Source organism: Schistocerca americana, chromosome 3 (assembly GCF_021461395.2).
Source record: "Schistocerca americana isolate TAMUIC-IGC-003095 chromosome 3, iqSchAmer2.1, whole genome shotgun sequence".
Classification (NCBI taxonomy): Eukaryota; Metazoa; Arthropoda; class Insecta; order Orthoptera; family Acrididae; genus Schistocerca; species Schistocerca americana.
The window spans coordinates 877,108,899-877,131,478 of NC_060121.1; positions in this window are offsets into that span (position 1 = coordinate 877,108,899).

Consider the following 22,580-nt stretch of genomic DNA (forward strand, 5'->3'; position numbering starts at 1 on the left):
CAAATACTCAACTAATGTTTGGTGCAGATCTTCTTGCCAAAAATGTGGCGAACATATTCTGCTCTGTTTGTTTGGTTTCCAGTCTTTCCTTCTTACAGCATGAACCCAGAGAGTTCTACAAGTTTGACAGATTGGAAGTCTGAAATAAAATGACAAGAAAAAACTGCTACATAGAAAGTAAACAAGGCCGCAAATTTCCCGAATATAAACGATAATATTGCATAAACAGGGCCACTTATGAATGGAAAGTGATTCCTTTTACATTAGTAACACTATATCAACGGTTAGAGCAAACGTAAACTACGCAAGTCGGCATTATCAAGTAAAAAGCTTCCGCAACTCTACAATTCTACACAGTAGCAAAAGCGAAACCGAGTCGTCTGACCACACTGTCATGGCGGAGCTCGGTGTCAGTTGGCTTTCGGCTTCAAGTTTGTGACGTCATGTCATCTCCCGTCCTTTATACCTCTATGTGTTGACTACTGGACAGTTCTGCCACAGGAAAGCCACGTGTGACCGATCCCTCAAGATGATATGGTATTTCAGTTTTTACTTTTATGTGGTGATGAATTGCCTACAACTACACAGTTCAAGTTTCTTATGTATCAATTACTAAAATAGTGATACTTCACGACCTATTGATCTTAATTTCGTATATTTCGTTTGTTAAAATCGTTTAAATAAATCAAGTGTGGCCAAAACTTTTGTACTCACTAGGAAAGTCATTGCCCCACGTGTCTCTGAATGTTCGTGGCGTGCAACCGTTGTGAAATAAAACGTAACTTCTGTCTCTGTACTATTTTACAGCAAAAATTAAAGCTTTTATCACTCAGTGGAGTATTTACATTGTTATTACTAGGGCAAATAATTATTCTAATGTCACTGATTATCTAATTGGAACCATGTGTGCTCTAACTGGATTATTTTCACAGAAAAGGCGATCGACTACTAGTTCCAAACCAAGTGGCAGACATAGGGCACTCCGTCTTCAGGCCACGAGTGGCCTACCGGGACCATCCGACCTCCGTCTCATCCTCAGTTGAGGATGCCGATAGGAGGGGCGTGGGGTCAGCACACTGCTCTCCCAGTCGGTATGATGGTATTCTTGACCGAAGCCGCTACTATTCGGTCGAGTAACTCCTCCATTGGCATCACGAGGCTGAGTGCACCCCGAAAAATGGCAACAGCGCATGGTGGCCTGGATGGTCACCCATCCAAATGCCTACCATGCCCGACAGTGCTTAATTTCAGTGTCCTCACGGGAACCGGTGTATCCACTGTGGCATGGCCGTTGGGCGGACATAGGGGCTCAGTCATATATTTCACCCACTATTACCAAAGCACTTCCTTAAATTTAACACTGCCTACCTTCGATGTGTTTTTGACACTGTGATTATATCCAGTGGCGTAGCTTCCATTGGGCTAAATCAGGCAGTGGCCTGTGGACCCCAGGCTCAAGGGGCCCCTCAGCCTGAATGAACGACATTCGAAAAAATTATGTAATATCTTAAATGAATAGAGAATTTTCGACTTTTAACTTTTTGGACCCTGACCAACAAATCTCAATCTGACCACGACCTGAATCACAAAAATTTATCCCATCTGCAGAACATAAACATAATAGGGTGTATTTATTGTCCACTAAGACATGAACCCAGCTGGCGTTCAGGTGTTGTCGTTTGAACTCTGAGTTTCCATGGCTGCCAATCTCTGTGAGCTAGCAGTGAGGAGCACTGAATTACTAGCTGTGTGTTTGACAATACGCTTACCAACAATTACCATTCGGAAATCATAGCTCTAAACTAAATTAGGCTGATCGGCAGGCCCACTTAGCTCTCAGCACACTTGCTTAGCGAGAGTGAATTGCTGGCACTGACAATACCCCGCACCTCTGCACCACCACGGCCGAGCAAGTCCTGACTTGACTGTTCTCAGTTGTGGCTGAGATATAGTTCTTCATTGTTTATTTCTTTACTAGCTTCTGCTTGCGCCTTCGTTCGCCTAATATGAACCAACACTGAAAATTATCCCATGGAATCCTTCTATTGCTATGAAAGTACCCTATGCACTACACAGGCCGAATCGAATCTGCTTGCAAAATTTCATCCAAATCCTGCCAGTAGTTTTTGCATGAAAGAGTAACAAATAAACAAACTTTCACATTTATAATATTATTAGAAAGTATGATTAAGTACTGTGTTAATTTACTTAGTAGTAAGCAGGTTGGCTTTTTTACGCCCTGCAGAGAGCGGTAAGGAGCACATGATGAAGTGCATCTCTAAAGTGTTTAGTGTAGCTTAAATAGGACACCAACTTCATTTTTGCCCCGAGGCACTTGGTTGCATAGCTACAGCACTGATTATATCCGCCATTCCAACAGTTGCTCATTGCACACGCAAGGAAAGAGATATATGTGAGTCAACTTTTTTGTTTGTTTAATTTGGCTTCAGAGATTGTACTTTATTTAGCCATCGAGAACCATGGAGGTAAAAAAAAAGGGAAGTGGCACTACAGAGTGGCGGAGCCTGCCACCATTTTAAGTACCCGAAAACATTAGCTGACGACTGTTCACGATTGCTTCTTGTTTATGATTTCTGTTGTGTGCGCGCAATAGATGTTTTAAATACTAAAAATTATAGAGCATAAATGAATAACATAGTGTGTGGAAGACAATTCAAACGTTTTTCTGGTTTTGAATGCGCATTTCCTCTAGTCATACAACACATTCGGCCTTGTTAGTGTGACATATTTTTGGTACTATATTATGGGAAACTAGAAACAGAAGGAAGTTATGTTAAAAGCATGCTTTCGTAATCCATTTAATTTCACTTTGGCTGTATTTGTATCGATAGCAAATGAAACTGGAACTCAGAAACCAATGCTTGTTTGCTTCATGGTACCGCTACTGCTTCTTGTTCCTTACATTTTCAGCTTTCAACTCATACGCACAACATTTTCAGTGCTCACATTTGAATAAAAACTTACATATCTATTATTTGCTAGCCCATAAACATGTGCAGTGAGGAAAGAAGCAAGGCATGCGATTTTATCTTATAGATGTAAACATCTTCCAGCATTGTGAAATGCTATACACGTGATGAAGGGAATGGCCTCAAACGCTTAAGACCCCTTAAAATGGACATTTTTATTTAACGTGTATGTGAGTAACATTTAGTGACAATAGTCTAACTTGTGTGAGATGTATGCCTACTTTTACAATAGTAGCCTATTTGCTTCTTTTCCAGGAATATTTCTCACCAGTAACTCTGACAGTTTTTCAGAAATAGCCAGTTGGAATGTACGTCCACACTGATCGTCTGCTTGATTCCACTTTTGAAGTTTTCAAATTACGTAAGTCCATACCATGATTTGTGATATACCAGTAGTTGGTTACTTAGTTTCATGTTACATTTAACGTTTGCATGATAAATCATAGTGATATGGAACAAGTCATTTCATATTGACATCAGTTTTCTTTGTAAATATGTCTCCCTGCTGATCATTTATTAATTTTTACGTTTTTTAATTAAAGACAGACAGTGTTAGCCAGTAATCACCATGTCCACATTACAGTAATAGATGATCTTCTGTGAAATAGGTGGACTTATCAAAGCAATAGTTTTAAGTTTAGTTTCAAATTTTGTGTTGCTGTGTGTCAGGCAACCTTAATGTGGCATAATAAATGTTATTTTTTCTTCTGGTATTGTAAATATGTACATCATTGTTCCTGTTGAAGTGCATATGAATAGGTATGTGGAAATAGAAATGAATTAATAATTACTTGAATAATTGGAAAAATTGACTGGAAAGAATAGTTGAAAAGATTTTGAATCTGTGCACAATCTTGGTTGAACTTCAACTGATAGCAATATCAACAGACCTTTAATATCATTACATTCACAGTCAATAAACATAATTTGCTTTCAGTAGTGTGCAGTACCAAATAATCACCACAATCGTTAAAACTCTCGATCTCTCACACGAATCACAATATTTTAGTATAATTAAACCAAGTTCAATAGGTGCCTATCAAGTCCGAGTCCTTACCTTCACATTCATTACAATGAGTTTGGTCTTGATTGTGACAATGTCAATGCAGGAACACTCCTCCGGATACCACGTAAATTATTCTTGTCTGTACCAAACCTCTTGGTGCAGGATCTCGACAGTGAGTGAAATGATGAACAGATAGGAGTTGACCTTATAACTGTGCAATGATAACTTTTTATAATACTTTTAATGAACAGTTAAAATACACATTTTATCAATGCTGGTACGACAGATCCAAGCATACATCCATATGCTACCACTTCCTAAACAAATGGGTGAACATACATGAATTAACAAACTGAAGGGCGTATTTCTTACTTTGTTTCATACAGATATTTAACGATATGTCAAAACATTATCCTCGCCACAAAACAACTTGTAATTTACTTTTGGCGGTGTCTATAACTCATTCAGTTTACATATAGCTTACATATAAAAAAGAAAAGAATGAAAAAATAATATGATTCAATACAATTGCCTCCCACTGTGCACAGAGTCATATTTCCCCGTATCTATTCCGCTCGCGGATCGTGCGAGGGAAAAACGACTGTCTGAACGCGTCAGTACGAGCTCTAATTTCTCTTATCTTTGAATGGTGATCATTGCGCTATATGAAAGTTAGTGGTAATAATATATGCTCTACATCCTCGGAGAAGATCAGATTTTGGAATTTAGTGAGCAGTTCCTTCCGTTTAGCGCGTCGTCTATCTGCAAGTGTGTCCCACTTCAAACTATCTATGAGATATGTAACGATCTCGTGATGGCTAAATGTGCCGGTCACAAATCTTGCCGCTCTTCTTTGTACCTTCTCTATCTCTTGAATGAGACCCAATTGGTAAGGGTCCCACACAGACGAACAATACTCTAAGACTGGACGAAATAAAGTATTGTAAGCAATTTCCTTTTTTGAAGGACTGTGTCGCTTCAGGATTCTACCAATAAACTGCAGTCTAGAGATCGTCTTACTCGTTACTTGTGTAATCTCATCGTTCCGTTTGAGATCATTTGGGTGTGATACTTGACAGATGTTATCACTTCCAAAGACTGGGCATTTATTTTGTACTCGTACATTAATAGGGATTTTCGCTTTGTTATACGCAGTAGGTTACACTTACTAATATTGAGAGATAACTACTAGTCATTACACCAAGCATTTATTTTCTGCAAATCCTCATTGATTTGTTCACAACTGTCGTGTGATACTACTTTCCTGTAGACTACAGCTTCATCGACAAACAGTCTAATGTCGTTTTCAGTACCATTAACCAGATCGTTTATGTAAATCGTAAAAAGCAGCGGACCTATTACGCTGCCCTGGGCACGCCTGATGTTACGCTTGTTTCTGTTGAACTCTCCCCATTCAGGACGACATACTGCTCTCTGTCTGTTAGAAAACTTCCTATCCAACCGCATATGTCATCGGAGAGGCCGTAAGCGCCCACTTTTGGAGCAAGCGACAGTGTGGAACTGAGTCGAATGCCTTTCGAAAATCGAGCAATATGGCATCAACCTGGGAGCCGTTATCTAGAGCCTGTTTCATGCAAAAAGAGGGCCAGCTGTGTCTGGCATGACTACTGTTTCCTAAAACCGTGCTGATTTCTGCAGATGAGCTTCTCAGAGTCTAGAAAGGTCATTACGTTCGAACATAAAATATGTTCCATGATTCTACAACAAATCGATGTCAGTGGAATTGGACGTGCATCAAATTTTCTACTCTTTTTATGGATAGCTATCACCTTTGCCTTTTCCCACTCTCGTGGAACTTTAAACCTTTCCAATGACCTCTGATAGATGATGGATAAGAATTGTGTTATATTTGTAGCATAGTCTACATAAAATCTTATGGGGATACCGTCTGGGCCAGATGCCTTCCTGGCGTCTAAGGATCTGAACTGTTTTACAATAGCAGATACACTAAACACTATGTCAGCCATCCTTGCGTTTGTGCAATAACTGAAAGGGTGGTGCTGCAGTCCCCTGCTGTAAACGAGTTTCTCAAAGCTAGGTTTATCGTCATCCGTTACATTACCCGTACTGTCAGCAAGAAAAGGTATTGAATTATTTGTACCGTTCATAGATTTTACGTACGACCAAAATTTGTTGGAATTATTTTTCGAATCTGCAGATAAAATATTGCTTTCAAATTCGCTAAAAGAATGTGTCGTTGACCTTTCGATAGCTGCTTTCATTTCGCATAATTCCTGTTTGTGAGCAGGCAGTCTTCATCTATAACTAATGGTTAAATTGTAAATAAAGAATAATTGTAAATATTGTACATATATATAGAATTAGGTATATAGTAGCATAGCTTAAGTAAATATCTCGTAGTTTAGCGTCCCTTTCCGGTGTATATAATCCCTTACCTTATCTTTGTGTGTGTGTATTGTGTAGATACTCGTAGTTAATTTTCTATGTCTCTTTTTATTCGATAGGTTTACAACAAATGCTAGTATGGGCTGTGGGTCATCAGGTTTGTTTGTTTTGAGTGCTCCAACACTTCCAACTGTGTCTGTCTGGCACACACATACTTGCAGTTTATTGACCAGCTTATGTCGCTCTGATACCAGTTGCGTCGTGGCGAGCTATGTATTGCATTGCACGCTATTGTGTGTTTCACAAGTTAATTTATTTATTTACAAAAGGGCTATGCACAAAGCAAAGTGCTGTATTTAGAGTATCATCGTCTCTAGACACATGAAAGTAAAAGTCTTCCTTGTCACAACCACTCATCTTATCGTTTACACATTTGATGTATACGATAAAAAAATAAAAACAAAGATTTTCCTTAACAAGTAACGACACAAATTCTGGAATGTAACTTTCCAGCAGCCTAAATTTAATATTACTATATGTATATACAACTTAGTGGGTATACAGCCCTTCTTCAATATATAAACGTTCTCAAGTCTTTGTGTGGGTAAAAGCCCTTGTATGGTCTGATGTGTAGTAGTTGCCTTTTACGGTTGTTTTCCCATTTTTGTGGATTTGGGATGTGTTCTAAGTAAAACCTTTCGTCCTACATAAAATTGTGTTGTATGTTTCAGCTTCCTGTCATAAATTCCTTTCCTGTGTATCCTCATTACTTTGATACACATCATCTTTCACATCACTATCTTGATCGTATCTGATGAAGCAAGTTTCGATCAAGCTCATGCCTCAGTCTACTCCCAAGTCACAGAACAGGGGCCTACCATGACTGATTCAAGCTTTCCGGCGTCGCAGTAGTATCTGTCTCTGGGTTAGGCATAGCTTCTACTAAATGGACTGTTGGTGTTTGATGACGCCAGTTAGTTGAGACTCTCAACTGAAATTCTCTTGCTGGCCGAATTCCTCTGTTTGTGGATTATTCGGCTGTCTAGCGTTGTTTTGAATTGGCCAAGCGATTAGCTGGTTATTGCCAGTAGCTTGTGTCTGTAGATATTGCACAGGCTGGTCATACGCTGCTTGCCCATTGCAATTGCTGTTGTTAAATTTTTGCTCATTTCTTTTATATCCACCCTTGAAATTACAGCTTTTCCCATTGCCATTGCCTTTGTGGTTACGGTTACCATTGCCACAGGTCTGTGTGGCATTAGGTTGCAATCCGTGTTGTACTACAAATACATTGTTCACTTCTTGGTCCGTAAATCTCTGTGGCACTGTCTGTATATTAACAGGCTTGGGTTGTACTGGTCTCTGTTGATACGTCAAATCTATTGAGTCCAGCACAGATAGAAAGTATTCGGTGTGGCGTTCTGGAATGCCAATAAGTTTTTCCCTAATGTGGGCAGGTAGATGGCTGGTTCGTCCAGTGTCTAGTTTTATTCAAATATTTTTCAAAATAGCTCCTTAAGCTTCCATGTTTATTACTGAATGGAGCTGGGTTGAATACTTCATGTCTGAGCCTCTCTTGTACTCTCTCAGACCAATATTTATCCAGAAAGGCTCTCTCTAACTGTTCACAGTTGTGACAACGTTCCTCCATGTCCGTAGCCCATAGCAGAACATCATCCTGCGTGTATCCAACAAGAAATCTAATTTTCTGAGCCTCGGTCCAGGTACGAGGTAAAACATTTCGAAATGCTCTGATATGGACCACGGCGTTTATTCTTCTCCCTTAAAAGGTAAATACCGGAAATTGTCGATGCCTAAGTAATCCTTCATCTGTAAGTAATGTTGACAAACGCACTGCGATGTCAGTGCCAGACGTGTTTATGTTCGCTTGTGGCGTAGCGCATGGCAACTGCGCTTGCTCGACAGGTCCAGCTGCCTACAAGTCTTGTTGCATTCTGCAACCTGCGCTATTTTCCTTCGATGGGCTAGCCACGTATTGTGGGTAACTATTGAAAGTGTCTAATTCCTCTAAAGGCATGGTTTGTTTTCTGTCAAATCTTTCTTTGGGATGTCAGTAGTTTTAGCAATACTGCCTCGTAACTTTTCCTCTGCTTCCTTTAAACCTGAATCTGTTTTAGCTAGAATTTGACTTTCTTTTTTTTCTATAGCTTCTTCTACTGTATCTACATAAATTTTGCCCTCTGATACTACCTGTTCAGCAAGGGTGTTGCCCTTCCAGCATCCCAGCTTTCGCTTTTTCAGTTATTTCTTTTACATCTGCACGTATCTTATTTCTCTGTTTATTGGCAAATTGTGACTCTAAACTTAACTGGTCCAATCTTACACTTAACGTTTGTACTTCTGTTGATAAGTTTTTCCAGACATCTTACAGCTCGCTGATTGCGTTAGTCAACTCGCATTCGGGAGGACTAGGGTTCAATCCCGCGTCCGGCCATCCTGATTTAGGTTTTCCGTGATTTCCCTAAATCGCTCCAGGCAAATGCCGGGATGGTTCCTTTCAAAGGGCACGGCCGACTTCCTTCCCCGTCCTTCCCTAATCCGATGAGACCGATGACCTCGCTGTCTGATCTCCTTCCCCAAAACAGCCAGCCAACTAATTCAACTTGAAGACTTTTATCAGCATATCTGAAACATATGGTTAACTGTTCCTTCACTGATATGTCGGAAGTCTCAGCTAGAATAAGAGGAAAATATAGTGCCTCCGTAATAGATTTCACAATGTTTTGTTGCACATCGCTGGATAATAGCGGGACAGTTTCATTCAATATATCGTGAGAAACCCATTTATATGAAGTTCGCCGCAGCCAATATTTCAAGTCAGGAGCACCTTCTGCTCTAAGCAGCAGTAACTGATGGATATTTGATGCTTTATGGGTGTGACCACGTACTGCTATTCCTTGCTAGCTTCAACTGCGTGAAATTCTCGTATCTTCTAATCGATGTGGTGAGATAAGCTATGACACACTGGTACCTTGTTTCGTTGTTGCCAGAGCAGTTACGGACTAACGGTGAAGTGTACGTTTTTCATGAACTCTGAAACGTTCAGTTGCCTTATGCCACTGGGAAAATCCATTTAGAACAAATTCATTACACGAATCCCTGTCTGCAGAAGTATCAGTTGCCGACGGAAACACTATACTAGGATCAAAAGCGTTTTCATTCTCTCTCTCTCTCTCTCACACACACACACACACACACACACACACACACTACAGAATACTTTGTCGTAATAAATCCAAGGAAATGTGTTTTTTCATCCTTCGTGGTATGACCTGCCTGACGGTTTCTTGACACTCCTTGCTGATGTACTACAGGAACTGGCAGAAGTCAGAGGTTCCTGATTTTTTTCGCTGAACGTGCCTTTCACTATTGTCGGTGGTAGTAATATCGACCTGCGACGACGACGACAAATGAGTTTATCTGTGGTGACCAGGAAACTGTTCGGATTCGAAGCAATACTCGATATTGCGGTTCAGCTTTCCACACGCTTCCACCAATCGCGCATCGTTTGAAAACTGAAAATTTTTGGTCAGCTGAGATCTTTTGCTCCACGCATCCCGTCAATAGGCCCTCTCCTTTGTACTAGCTATTAAAGCGGTAACATTCCTTCAAAATGGTTCAAATGGCTCTGAGCACTATGGGACTCAACTGCTGTGGTCATAAGTCCCCTAGAACTTAGAACTACTTAAACCTAACTAACCTAAGGACAGCACACAACACCCAGCCATCACGAGGCAGAGAAAATCCCTGACCCCGCCGGGAATCGAACCCGGGAACCCGGGCGTGGGAAGCGAGAACGCTACCGCACGACCACGAGATGCGGGCAACATTCCTTCAATCTACAAAATATTTCCTTCAAAGTCATTGTCTGAACTAACAAAATGACAATAATCCGTATTACGTGAAGACAATTTTACTGAAATTTTGATCCACACTGCAGCTGCCTTTTATCACGGATTATTCTTCATTCTTGCTCAAAGTGGCAAGCAGATATTTTCAAACAATTGTCGGCGAATGGAGTGGGTGTAATGTAGGTTCACGTTTAAGGAAACATGCAAGTAAGCCATAAACAGAGGATTCGATTCACTGTATAGTGCGATCGTTATGCTGCATATGTGTTTAAGAGGTCAGAAATTTTAACTTCAAGCTCAGTGTTTTAATAATTCACTAGTTTTTCAAACGGCAAGTGAGAAATGTTTATTTTATTTTGTTTCCACCAAACTAAAACTACCACATCCAAAATATAACGGTTGGTAGTTTTATTCCATCTTAGGAGTTGAATACTTTTAAGAACAGTCTGGGAGGCGAACACAACTAATTTCTTTAAGAAGGAAGTTGAAGAAACAAACTTAATTGTTTAAAAAATTGACACAGTCTCCACCGTAAAATCTGAATCACTTTCCGGTAGTTTGTAGGCTCTAGTTATTTGGATTTGAGGGCATAGAAAAGCACATCCTGAACACCACTCTTGTGGAATTTTAAACCCATCAGTGTATATACAGATATAACCAGGCCACTGTGCTTCAATGAGACATTTAAATCTGCAATTATTAAACACTCTGGAATAAATAATATAACTAGGTTCTTGTGGTTGCCAAGATCTGGAGAAGCTAATTAACTTTATACTGAAATTTGCTGCGAACCAATGATTAATTCTGTTAATGTGATTTGTACTTAAAATTTAAGATAGAATCAAGTAGTACCGATTCTGATGCCTCGCTTAGACAAATATCTTTAACACTTTTATGTTAGCAATTATTGAAACGTGTTTATTAGATTGTGAATGTTCACCTAGAAAATGGAAAAACAAGGATGCCCAATGCATAGACTTTAGGTTTATTTCAGTTTAAATGTATGGTAAATGAAGTTTATCATACTTTGAATCGGCAAAGCTTCAGGTAATACGGATGCAGTTTTTTGAGGTTGTAATTTTAGCATAAGCTTTTATTTGTAATATATGACACGGGAATGATCATCATGATTTGATTGTAAGAAAAATTAAAGGCAGTTTAATGCGAGTAATGAACTGTTATATGCAAACTAGAGATGGGTCGTTCGCGAACTAACGGGTCCAAAGGAACGGTTCACCAAGATGAACGGAACGTGCGAGGAACGAATTCTAAGGAATGGTCTTTCATAGTTCACTTCGGTCGCGGCTTTCTACTTATAGTTCCCGGGAACGGGAAACGGTCGGTCTCGTTCCCGCAACGGCACGTCGGCTGGTCTCGTTCCAGCCTCGGTCCCGTTCCCTTCAGTCTCGGTCTCGGCTTTCTACTTTTAGTTCCCGGGGAACGAGAAACGGTTAAGGCTGGTCCACACGCAATGATCTGTCTGCGCACATCACATGTGCGCAGACAGATCGTTGCGTGTGGACAGAAGATTTGCACCAACCTGAGGTGTGTGCAAACCTGGAAGTTGGAGTTGAAGATTTGAGCGAAACCTCTCAAATCTGTGGGTTCAAACCACATCTGCGCAGACAACCTGGAAGTTGGAGTTGGAGGTTTGAGCGAAACCTCTCAAATCTGTGGGTTCAAACCACATCTGCGCAGACAAGTTGGAGCGTGTGGACAGGAGATCGCTGCAAATCTGGTGCGAAACAGCTGTTTGCTCAGTCTAGTGTTTGTATTTGTGCGCACAGAGCATTAAAATGGCTGATACTCGTCAATGTTCTTGAGAGTTTGTAAGTGAATTCATTGAAATATACAGAAACTACCCATGTTTGTGGAAGATTAAAAGTAGAGAATATAGTGACCGAGACAAAAAGACAGCAGCCTACAACGTTCTAATTGAAAAATTGCGGGCAGTTGACGCCTTGGCAAGCAGAGAAATGGCAATGAAAAATAATTTCGTTGCGAACTGGCGAAATTATTTGCGGATGGATGTCGAAACTTATAATTATCTCTTAAAGCTTGTAACCCCTCATATTATGAGAAAAAATACTTGTATGAGAAGGGCAATTTCTCCTCATGAACGGCTGGCGGTAACATTAAGATTCCTAGCAACAGGAAGGAGCTACAAGAATTTGGAATTTTCATCTGCAATATCGAAACAAGCATTGAGTGAAATAATACCCAACAGATGTGAAGCTATTTACGCTTTCCTGAAGGATGAGTTCATGAAGGCAAGTCAAGTAAATTAAGTCTGTCAACGAATTCTTTACCGAAAAGAGTTATCCAAGGTTCAGAAATCTAGAAGATCTGGTGTAGGAGTAGATCAAGTATACCAGCCAACGTTATGGTATTTTGATCTGCTTGTCTTTCTTAGTGATCAAGAAACGCCAAGACCAAGCAGGAGTACAATTGAAGATGAAATTGGAGTGCCAATGTGCGAGGAAATGGAACACGAGGTAATGTAAAACAAAACTGGTTCGCCCTGCAACTCTCGCAGAAAATTTACGTGAGAAAACTGCTTTCCCTTTAGCAGCCACTGTCTACACCATTTTGACCGCTTTCTCTGTTTCCTGCGGTTGGTCTGAATGTTTTTTGTAACACAAGTTGCGACCACAGACCACAACAGAACTTCCTCCATTTCTATATTTCAAAATAACTGAATTAAATTTTGACGTTTACGGGGAGCGTAGTCGCTTGCCACTGATATTTCGTTACTACACCGACAGATGGCGGGCCAGTAGTAGATTGGGGTTTGTGTCATGGAGGTAAGAATATTCTTACCTCCGTGGTTTGTGTCGTGTGAACACACCACATTTGCAGCGATCTCTTGCATGTACAGACATCTGCGCCGATGTCTGCGCAGACAGATCGTTGCGTGTGGACCGGGCTTTAGTCTCGTTTCCGAACGACACGTCAGTCGGTCTCGTTCCAGCCACTGTCCCGTTCCCGTCTGTCTGTCTCAGTCTCGCTCGGCCGGACTCGTCCTTCTTCGTGTGGCCACTCGTCGCAGTACCACTGCCGACTACTCATAGTCATACCATAGTTAGTTCTGTATCGAGTTGTTGTTCGTTTCGTTCGATTAGCACGCCCAGTATAGATGTTTCAAACCTTTTCTGAACCCTGAATTTCTGGTTCTTTTCGTATTTTATTCAGGTCCACGACCGGCAATTAAAATGTATTTTATAATTACGTAAATTACATAAAAATTGCGTGATATTTTTCATATTTTCAGGTAACAAAACGGCGTATCATCTTACTTCAATATTTCGATAAACAGCAGAAGAAATACTTGTATAAAGGCACGATTTTATGTTATTACACATACAAAGGACATCGGCACGGCACACACGAGTGGCCATTTTCCATCTTTTTTGATCTAAGGTAAAAGAGCATGTTCATTGTTACGGAAGGCAGACCGACTTACAACCGAATGAAGCCCGCGCTGCTTAATCGAGTGTATGGTGTCACATTTTGTAAAGAGAATATAACTCCTTCAATATTATTTCAGTGGTTCAGGGTGGCACAGGAAAAATCGGAATCGAGTACCAGACTGCTCATTGTCGCTTACCAATCGTCATCTGTTGTTTCTGAGTTGTTTGCATTAGCTTATTTGTTATTTCTTCACTGCCTGATTATTACGTGTTTATCTGTTCTGCTCGTAGCGGTCAACAAATCGTGCGTAATTGGCGAGCAGTCTGTACGCGGGGCGGGTTTTTCGTGCGCCGCCTTTCACTGCGATCAGCCACATAACGCTACAGTGGGCTAACGACATGTTTTGCAGAATCACGAAAATTACAAGTGTGTGAGAATTCTGTTATGAATAAGAACTCTGTACCCCAGGGGGGAGGCATGTGCCCCTCTTGGTGCCTTCCATCTTGAGTCATCTGTGCCACTAATTTTCAGTTTTTCTAAAAAACCATATATCAAGCACAACGAATGGTGAACGATTAAAAATAAACGGTTCCCAAAAAAGAGCGACCACCAGTGAACTAGTTACCAAGCATGAACGACTTTGCCCATCTCTATGCAAACTGATTTCAATTCAACACTTACTCCTTATGGTTTTAGTTCTGTCAAACGATATAAAAGTCTAGTCTTGTCATTGAAAAATATCACACAGCTTCTACATGTCTCTGAACAGCCGACCAACATGACATTGAAACTGCTGACAGTATTCATGATTTTCATTTAGGTTTGCCCTTATAGCCAGAAAAAAATGTTACCAACACCGTATAGCAAGAAACCAAATAAATTAATTTTGACACTATATGATAAGAAAGACTCTGTTATTGATTACAGAAATCTGAAAGAGTGTTAACAACAGAAATTGGTTGTAAGATAGATTTGAGAACTTAGGTAATTGTTAGGTGACTTGAGACCATTACAGAAGTGCTTAACGAAGTCTAGTGGCAAATGCTGCAAGAGAGGAATTGTGCATCAAGGAGAAGTTTACTTTTGAAAATTTTGAGAGAGAACTTTCTGGGAACAGTTGGTCAACATAACAATACCCCACATACATCTTGTGAAATGGCTATGACAGGAAAATTCAAGAAATCATGACTAATAAAGAGGCTTACTGACAATGATTGTTCCCAAGTGCCATTCGTGAGTGTAACACCGAAGGGGAGATCAGTTGGTGTCAAGCAAAGTACCCTCTGCCACACACTTCAAAGGTGGCTTACGGAGTAGGATGTAGACATAGATGTAGAATTCTGTCATTTAAACAAGCTCTGTGGGTGAAGACATACACTGACATCAATGGGGAAAAAACCACAAGTGCAATCAATGATTTCAAGAAAAATTGTTTCCAACTGATGAATGTTAGTGTGTTTGGAAAAACCAAGCAAAACTTATGAAATATGCGGGACATAAGACTAGACACATCCTGGTAAGGTCGATATGGAGCAGCTACATTAATTGACACCATCAAATTTTCATAGAAAAATTTAGTTAACACTGGAGAAAAAAAAAGAAATACAACAACTTGAACTAGCTTTTGATAAAGTCTTTTGCAGTAAAAGTAGCTATTTGGGATATTTCAGAAACCCTTCTTATTTACTTTCATTATGGATATATTTTAAATGAGTAACTTATATAAAATTACATTACACACACAGTAACAGCTTAAACTGGTGTTGTTGTTGTGGTCTTCAGTCCTGAGACTGGTTTGATGCAGCTCTCCATGCTGCTCTATCCTGTGCAAGCTTCTTCATCTCCCAGTACCTACTGCAACCTACATCCCTCTGAATCTGCTTAGTGTATTCATCTCTTGGTCTCCCCCTATGATTTTTACCCTTCACGCTGCCCTCCAATACTAAATTGGTGATCCCTTGATGCCTCAGAACATGTCCTACCAACCGATCCCTTCTTCTGGTCAAGTTGTGCCACAAACTTCTCTTCTCCCCAATCCTATTCAATACTTCCCCATTAGTTACGTGATCTACCCATCTAATCTTCAGCATTCTTCTGCAGCACCACATTTCAAAAGCTTCTATTCTCTTCTTGTCCAAACTATTTACCGTCCATGTTTCACTTCAATACATGGCTACACTCCATACAAATACTTTCAGAAAGAACTTCCTGACACTTAAATCTATACTCGATGTTAACAAATTTCTCTTCTTCAGAAACACTTTCCTTGCCATTGCCAGTCTACATTTTGTATCCTCTCTACTTCGTCCATCATCAGTTATTTTGCTCCCCAAATAGCAAAACTCCTTTACTACTTTAAGTGTCTCATTTCCTAATCTAATACCCTCAGCATCACCCGACTTAACTCTACTACATTCCATTATCCTCGTTTTGCTTTTGTTGATGTTCATCTTATATCCTCCCTTCAAGACACCATCCATTCCGTTCAACTGCTCTTCCAAGTCCTTTGCTGTCTCTGATAGAATTACAATGTCATCGGCGAACCTCAAAGTTTTTATTTCTTCTCCATGGATTTTAATATCTACTCCAAATTTTTCTTTTGTTTCCTTTACTGCTTGCTCAATATAGAGATTGAATAACATCGGGGAGAGGCTACAACCCTGTCTCACTCCTTTCCCAACCACTGCTTCCCTTTCATGCCCCTCGACTCTTATAACTGCCATCTGGTTTCTGTACAAGTTGTAAATAGCCTTTCGCTCCCTGTATTTTACCCCTGCCACCTTTAGAATTTGAAAGAGAGTATTCCAGTCAACATTGTCAAAAGCTTTCTCTAAGTCTACAAATGCTAGAAACGTAGGTTTGCCTTTCCTTAATCTTTCTACGGAATCCAAACTGATCTTCCCCGAGGTCGGCTTCTACTAGTTTTTCCATTCGTCTGTAAAGAATTCGTGTTAGTACTTTGCAGCTGTGGCTTATTAAACTGATTGTTCGGTAATTTTCACATCTGTCAACACCTGCCTTCTTTGGGATTGGAATTATTATATTCTTCTTGAAGTCTGAGGGTATTTCGCCTGTTTCATACATCTTGCTCACCAGATGGTAGAGTTTTGTCAGGACTGGCTCTCCCAAGGCCGTCAGTAGTTCCAATGGAATGTTGTCTACTCCGGGGGCCTTGTTTTGACTCAGGTCCTTCAGTGCTCTGTCAAACTCTTCACGCAGTATCGTATCTCCCATTTCATCTTCATCTACATCCTCTTCCATTTCCATAATATTGTCCTCAAGCACATCGCCCTTGTATAGACCCTCTATATACTCCTTCCACCTTTCTGCTTTCCCTTCTTTGCTTAGAACTGGGTTTCCATCTGAGCTCTTGATATTCATACAAGTCGTTCTCTTATCTCCAAAGGTCTCTTTAATTTTCCTGTAGGCAGTATCTATCTTACTCCTAGTGAGATAAGCCTCTACATCCTTACATTTGTCCTCTAGCCATCCCTGCTTAGCCATTTTGCACTTCCTGTCGATCTCATTTTTGAGACGTTTGTATTCCTTTTTGCCTGCTTCATTTACTGCATTTTTATATTTTCTCCTTTCAGCAATTAAATTCAATATTTCTTCTGTTACCCAAGGATTTCTACTCACCCTCTTCTTTTTACCTACTTGATCGTCTGCTGCCTTCACTACTTCATCCCTCAGAGCTACCCATTCTTCTTCTACTGTATGTCTTTCCCCCATTCCTTTCAATTGTTCCCTTATGCTCTCCCTGAAACTCTGTACAACCTTTGGTTCTTTCAGTTTATCCAGGTCCCATCTCCTTAAATTCCCACCTTTTTGCAGTTTCTTCAGTTTTAATCTACAGGTCATAACCAATAGACTGTGGTCAGAGTCCACATCTGCCCCTGGAAATGTCTTACAATTTAAAACCTGGTTCCTAAATCTCTGTCTTACCATTATATAATCTATCTGATACCTTTTAGTATCTCCAGGGTTCTTCCATGTATACAACCTTCTATCATGATTCTTAAACCAAGTGTTAGCTATGATTATGTTGTGCTCTGTGCAAAACTCTACCAGGCGGCTTCCTCTTTCATTTCTTAGCCCCAATCCATATTCACCTACTACGTTTCCTTCTCTCCCTTTTCCTACACTCGAATTCCAGTCACCCATGACTATTAAATTTTCGTCTCCCTTCACAATCTGAATAATTTCTTTTATTTAATCATACATTTCTTCAATTTCTTCGTCATCTGCAGAGCTAGTTGGCATATAAACTTGTACTACTGTAGTAGGTGTGGGCTTCGTATCTATCTTGGCCACAATAATGCGTTCACTATGCTGTTTGTTGTAGCTTACCCGCATTCCTATTTTCCTATTCATTATTAAACCTACTCCTGCATTACCCCTATTTGACTTTGTGTTTATAACCCTGTAGTCACCTGACCAGAAGTCTTGTTCCTCCTGCCACCGAACTTCACTAACTCCCACAATATCTAACTTTAACGTATCCATTTCCCTTTTTAAATTTTCTAACCTACCTGCCCGATTAAGGGATCTGACATTCCACGCTCCGATCCGGAGAACGCCAGTTTTCTTTCTCCTGATAACGACATCCTCTTGAGTAGTCCCCGCCTGGAGATCCGAATGGGGGACTATTTTACCTCCGGAATATTTTACCCAAGAGGATGCCATCATCATTTAATCATACAGTAAAGCTGCATGCCCTCGGGAAAAATTACGGCCGTAGTTTCCCCTTGCTTTCAGCCGTTCGCAGTACCAGCACAGCAAGGCCGTTTTGGTTATTGTTACAAGGCCAGATCAGTCAATCATCCAGACTGTTGCCCTTGCAACTACTGAAAAGGCTGCTGCCCCTCTTCAGGAACCACACGTTTGTCTGGCCTCTCAACAGATACCCCTCCGTTGTGGTTGTACCCACGGTACGGCTATCTGTATCGCTGAGGCACGCAAGCCTCCCCACCAACGGCAAGGTCCATGGTTCATGTAAGGAGGCAGCTTAAATTATCATATTAAATCTCCAAATATTTATGAGGATATCAGGAATGAAGTCCACAGAAGGTTTGCATCGTTGGGTTTCCCAGTAAATGACAGACACAACAGTCAGCTGATAAATGAGAATTACTGAAATATGAATTGAATGATGAACCTACTGCAGAAATTGTTGGTCCAGTATCTAAAATTTATGCATTCAACACAAGAGTCTTGATTCATAGTGTGAAGAGCAAAGGGTGTAAAAGTCTTCTGTGCTCAGTATGCCCACTGGGGGGCCTCATCCAAGATGTGGAGGTGGCCTTGCCAGCAGTTATTGAGTGTGTGGTGTGCAGTTGCCTGCAACTTATGGCTCAAGTGGGCACCAACCATAAATGTCACATGGGTTTGATATGGAAACCACACAAAGGAAGCAGCTACTCGCGCAGCAGAGTATTTGTGGAATGCACATGATGTGTTCCTTTTAGGCTAAGGCAGTAGTTTGAGGTATTCTGTTGAACACTTGCTACTCGATTTGCAGATGGTGCAGTCAGGCTGATTTGAGAGTAAGGACGCTTCAACTGTCGAAATTTTATCAGTAAATTGTCAAAATATTCATAACATAGTTCCCGAATTTAATGGCCTCCGGGAAAGTTTTCGCACTCGAATTATTCTTGGGACTGAGAGTTGGCTAAAACCTGATGTAGAAAGCTCCGAGACATTTAGGAGGTCAATGGACAGATTAGATGCTGTAGGAGATGGATTGTTCATTGCAGTTGACAAAAATATTGTCTCTATTTAGTCAAAATTGAGTGACAGTGAAGTTATCCAGTTGCGCGTGACAGATCTAGGTGAAATCAAGTTATTTGTTGGATGGTTTTAATGATCACTGGATTCCATTGTGACAGTTCTAGAGTCATTCAAAGAAAGTCTATGGTCAGTAGCTTGTAAATACCCAGATGAATCAATACTACTTTGAAGGCGACTTTAATTTGCCAAGTATAGACTGGGACATCTATGGATTCATTGCATGTAGTACACAGTCTTGTGAAGTACTTTTTAACACTTTTCCGAAAACTGCCTTGCGCAACTAATTTGGCAGTCGATGTGCAATGCAAATAACTTAGATCTTGTAGTTTGAAACGGGCCGGACCTTACCAATTGCATCAGTATAGAGATGGAATTTAGTGATCGTTATATCATAGGAACTGTGGTTATAAAAGACAATAAATCAATCAAGAAGGCAAAGTGTGTTTTTCTGCTTGAAAGAGCAGATACGCAGTTTTTAGCATCTCACCTAGACAATGAATTGACATCATTTAGTTCCAGTGTGATGGACCTAGAGGAATTGTTGGAAAGTTTAAACAGACTGTAAATTGTGCTCTACAGCAATATCTGCCTAGTACTTGGACAGAGAAGACCCACTGTAGTTTAAAAAATAAATTTGGAAACTGTTGAGGAAGCAAAGGCTGTTGCACTCTCAGTTCAAAAGAGAATGTGCAATTAACGATACGCAAAAGTTAGTAGAGATTCGTGTGTGTGTCTGTGTGTGTGGAAAGATCTATGCACAAAGAATACAATTACCATCATCGCACCTAAGCAAAATATCTGACCGAGAAAAATCCAGTCCTGAGTAAAATATGGTTTCACAAAGAGTAGTCTATGGCATTGGTCTCTCACATTTATTGTGAATCTCTTGTCCAAGGCAGGCCAAGTCCCAATTGCCTGGAAGAAAGTGCATGTGACTCCTATATATAAGAAGGATAAAACAACAGAACCACAAAATTGCAGACCAAAATCCTTAATGTTGGTTTGCTGCAGAATTCTTGAGCGTATTCTCAGTTTGAATATATTTAACTATCTTGTGACTGAGAAGGTTATGTCCACAACCCAACATGGTTTTAGAAAGCATTGCTCGTGTGAAACTCAGCTTGCCCTTTTCTCCTGATATACTCCAAACTATGGATGAAGGGCAACAGGTAGATTCCATATTTGTAGATTTGCGAAAAACATTGACACAGTGCCCCGTTGCGTACTGTTAACAAAGGTACAAGCCTATGGCATAGGTTCACTGACACAGTGCCCCTTTGCATACTGTTAACAAAGGCACGAGCCTATGGCATAGGTTCACATATATGTGACTTGAAGACTTCTTAACTAATAGAGAATGCTGTCCTCGATGGCAAGGTCCATCAGAGTTAGGGATATCAACAGCAATGCCCCAGGGAAGAGTGATAGGGCTGCTATTATTATCTATACACACACAAAGGGCCTGGCGAGAGGGTGGGCAGCAATTTGTGGTGAGTTTCTGATGATGCTGTGGTGTACGTCGAGGTATTGGAAGTTGAGTGACTGTAGGGGATACAAGATGACTTACAAAAATTTCTAGTTTGTGTGATGAGTGATAGGGCAAAACAAACCCATAATGTTTGGATGCAGCATTAGTAGTGTTCTGCTGAACACATACACAGCTTTCAAATATCTGGGAATAATGTTGGAAAGCAATATGAAATGTGAGAATTGTGGTAGGGAAGATAAATGGTTGAATTTGGTGTACTGGGAGAAGTTTCGAAAAATGTGGTTCATCTGTAAAGGATGCAAAGGGAACTTCACAGCAAACATAAACATAGCCAAAGCCTTGCAGACAAACAAAAATTACGCGAAGCGAAATGTAGTGTGAGGAGGGCTATGCGAGAGGTGTTCAATGAATTCGAAAGTAAAGTTCTATGTACTGACTTGGCAGAAAATCCTAAGAAATTTTGGTCTTATGCCAAAGCGGTAGGTGGATCAAAACAAAATTTCCAGACGCTCTGTGACCAAAATGGTACTGAAACAGAAGATGACAGACTAAAGGCCGAAATACTAAAAGTCTTTTTCCAAAGCTGTTTCACAGAGGAAGACTGCACTGTAGTTCCTTCTCTAGATTGTCGCACAGATGACAAAATGGTAGATATTGAAATAGACGACAGAGGGATAGAGAAACAATTAAAATCGCTCAAAAGAGGAAAGGCCGCTGGACCTGATGGGATACCAGTTCGATTTTACACAGAGTACACGAAGGAACTTGCCCCCCTTCTTGCAGCGGTGTACCGTAGGTCTCTAGAAGAGCATAGCATTCCAAAGGATTGGAAAAGGGCACAGGTCATCCCTGTTTTCAAGAGGGGACGTCGAACAGATGTGCAGAACTATAGACCTATATCTCTAACGTCGATCAGTTGTAGAGTTTTGGAACACGTATTATGTTCGAGTATAATGACTTTTCTGGAGACTAGAAATCTACTCTGTAGGAATCAGCATGGGTTTCGAAAAAGACGGTCGTGTGAAACCCAGCTCGCGCTATTCGTCCACGAGACACTCAGAGGGCCATAGACACGGGTTCACAGATAGATGCCGTGTTTCTTGACTTCCGTAAGGCGTTCGATACAGTTCCCCACAGTCGTTTAATGAACAAAGTAAGAGCATATGGACTATCAGACCAATTGTGTGATTGGATTGAAGAGTTCCTAGATAACAGAATGCAGCATGTCATTCTCAATGGAGAGAAGTCTTCCGAAGTAAGAGTGATTTCAGGTGTGCCGCAGGGGACGGTCATAGGACCGTTGCTATTCACAATATACATAAATGACCTTGTGGATGACATCGGAAGTTCACTGAGGCTTTTTGCAGATGATGCTGTGGTGTATCGAGAGGTTGTAACAATGGAAAATTGTACTGAAATGCAGGAGGATCTGCAGCGAATTGACGCATGGTGCAGGGAATGGCAATTGAATCTCAATGTAGACAAGTGTAATGTGCTGCGAATATATAGAAAGATAGATCCCTTATCATTTAGCTACAAAATAGCAGGTCAGCAACTGGAAGCAGTTAATTCCATAAATTATCTGGGAGTACGCATTAGGAGTGATTTAAAATGGAATGATCATATAAAGTTGATCGTCGGTAAAGCAGATGCCA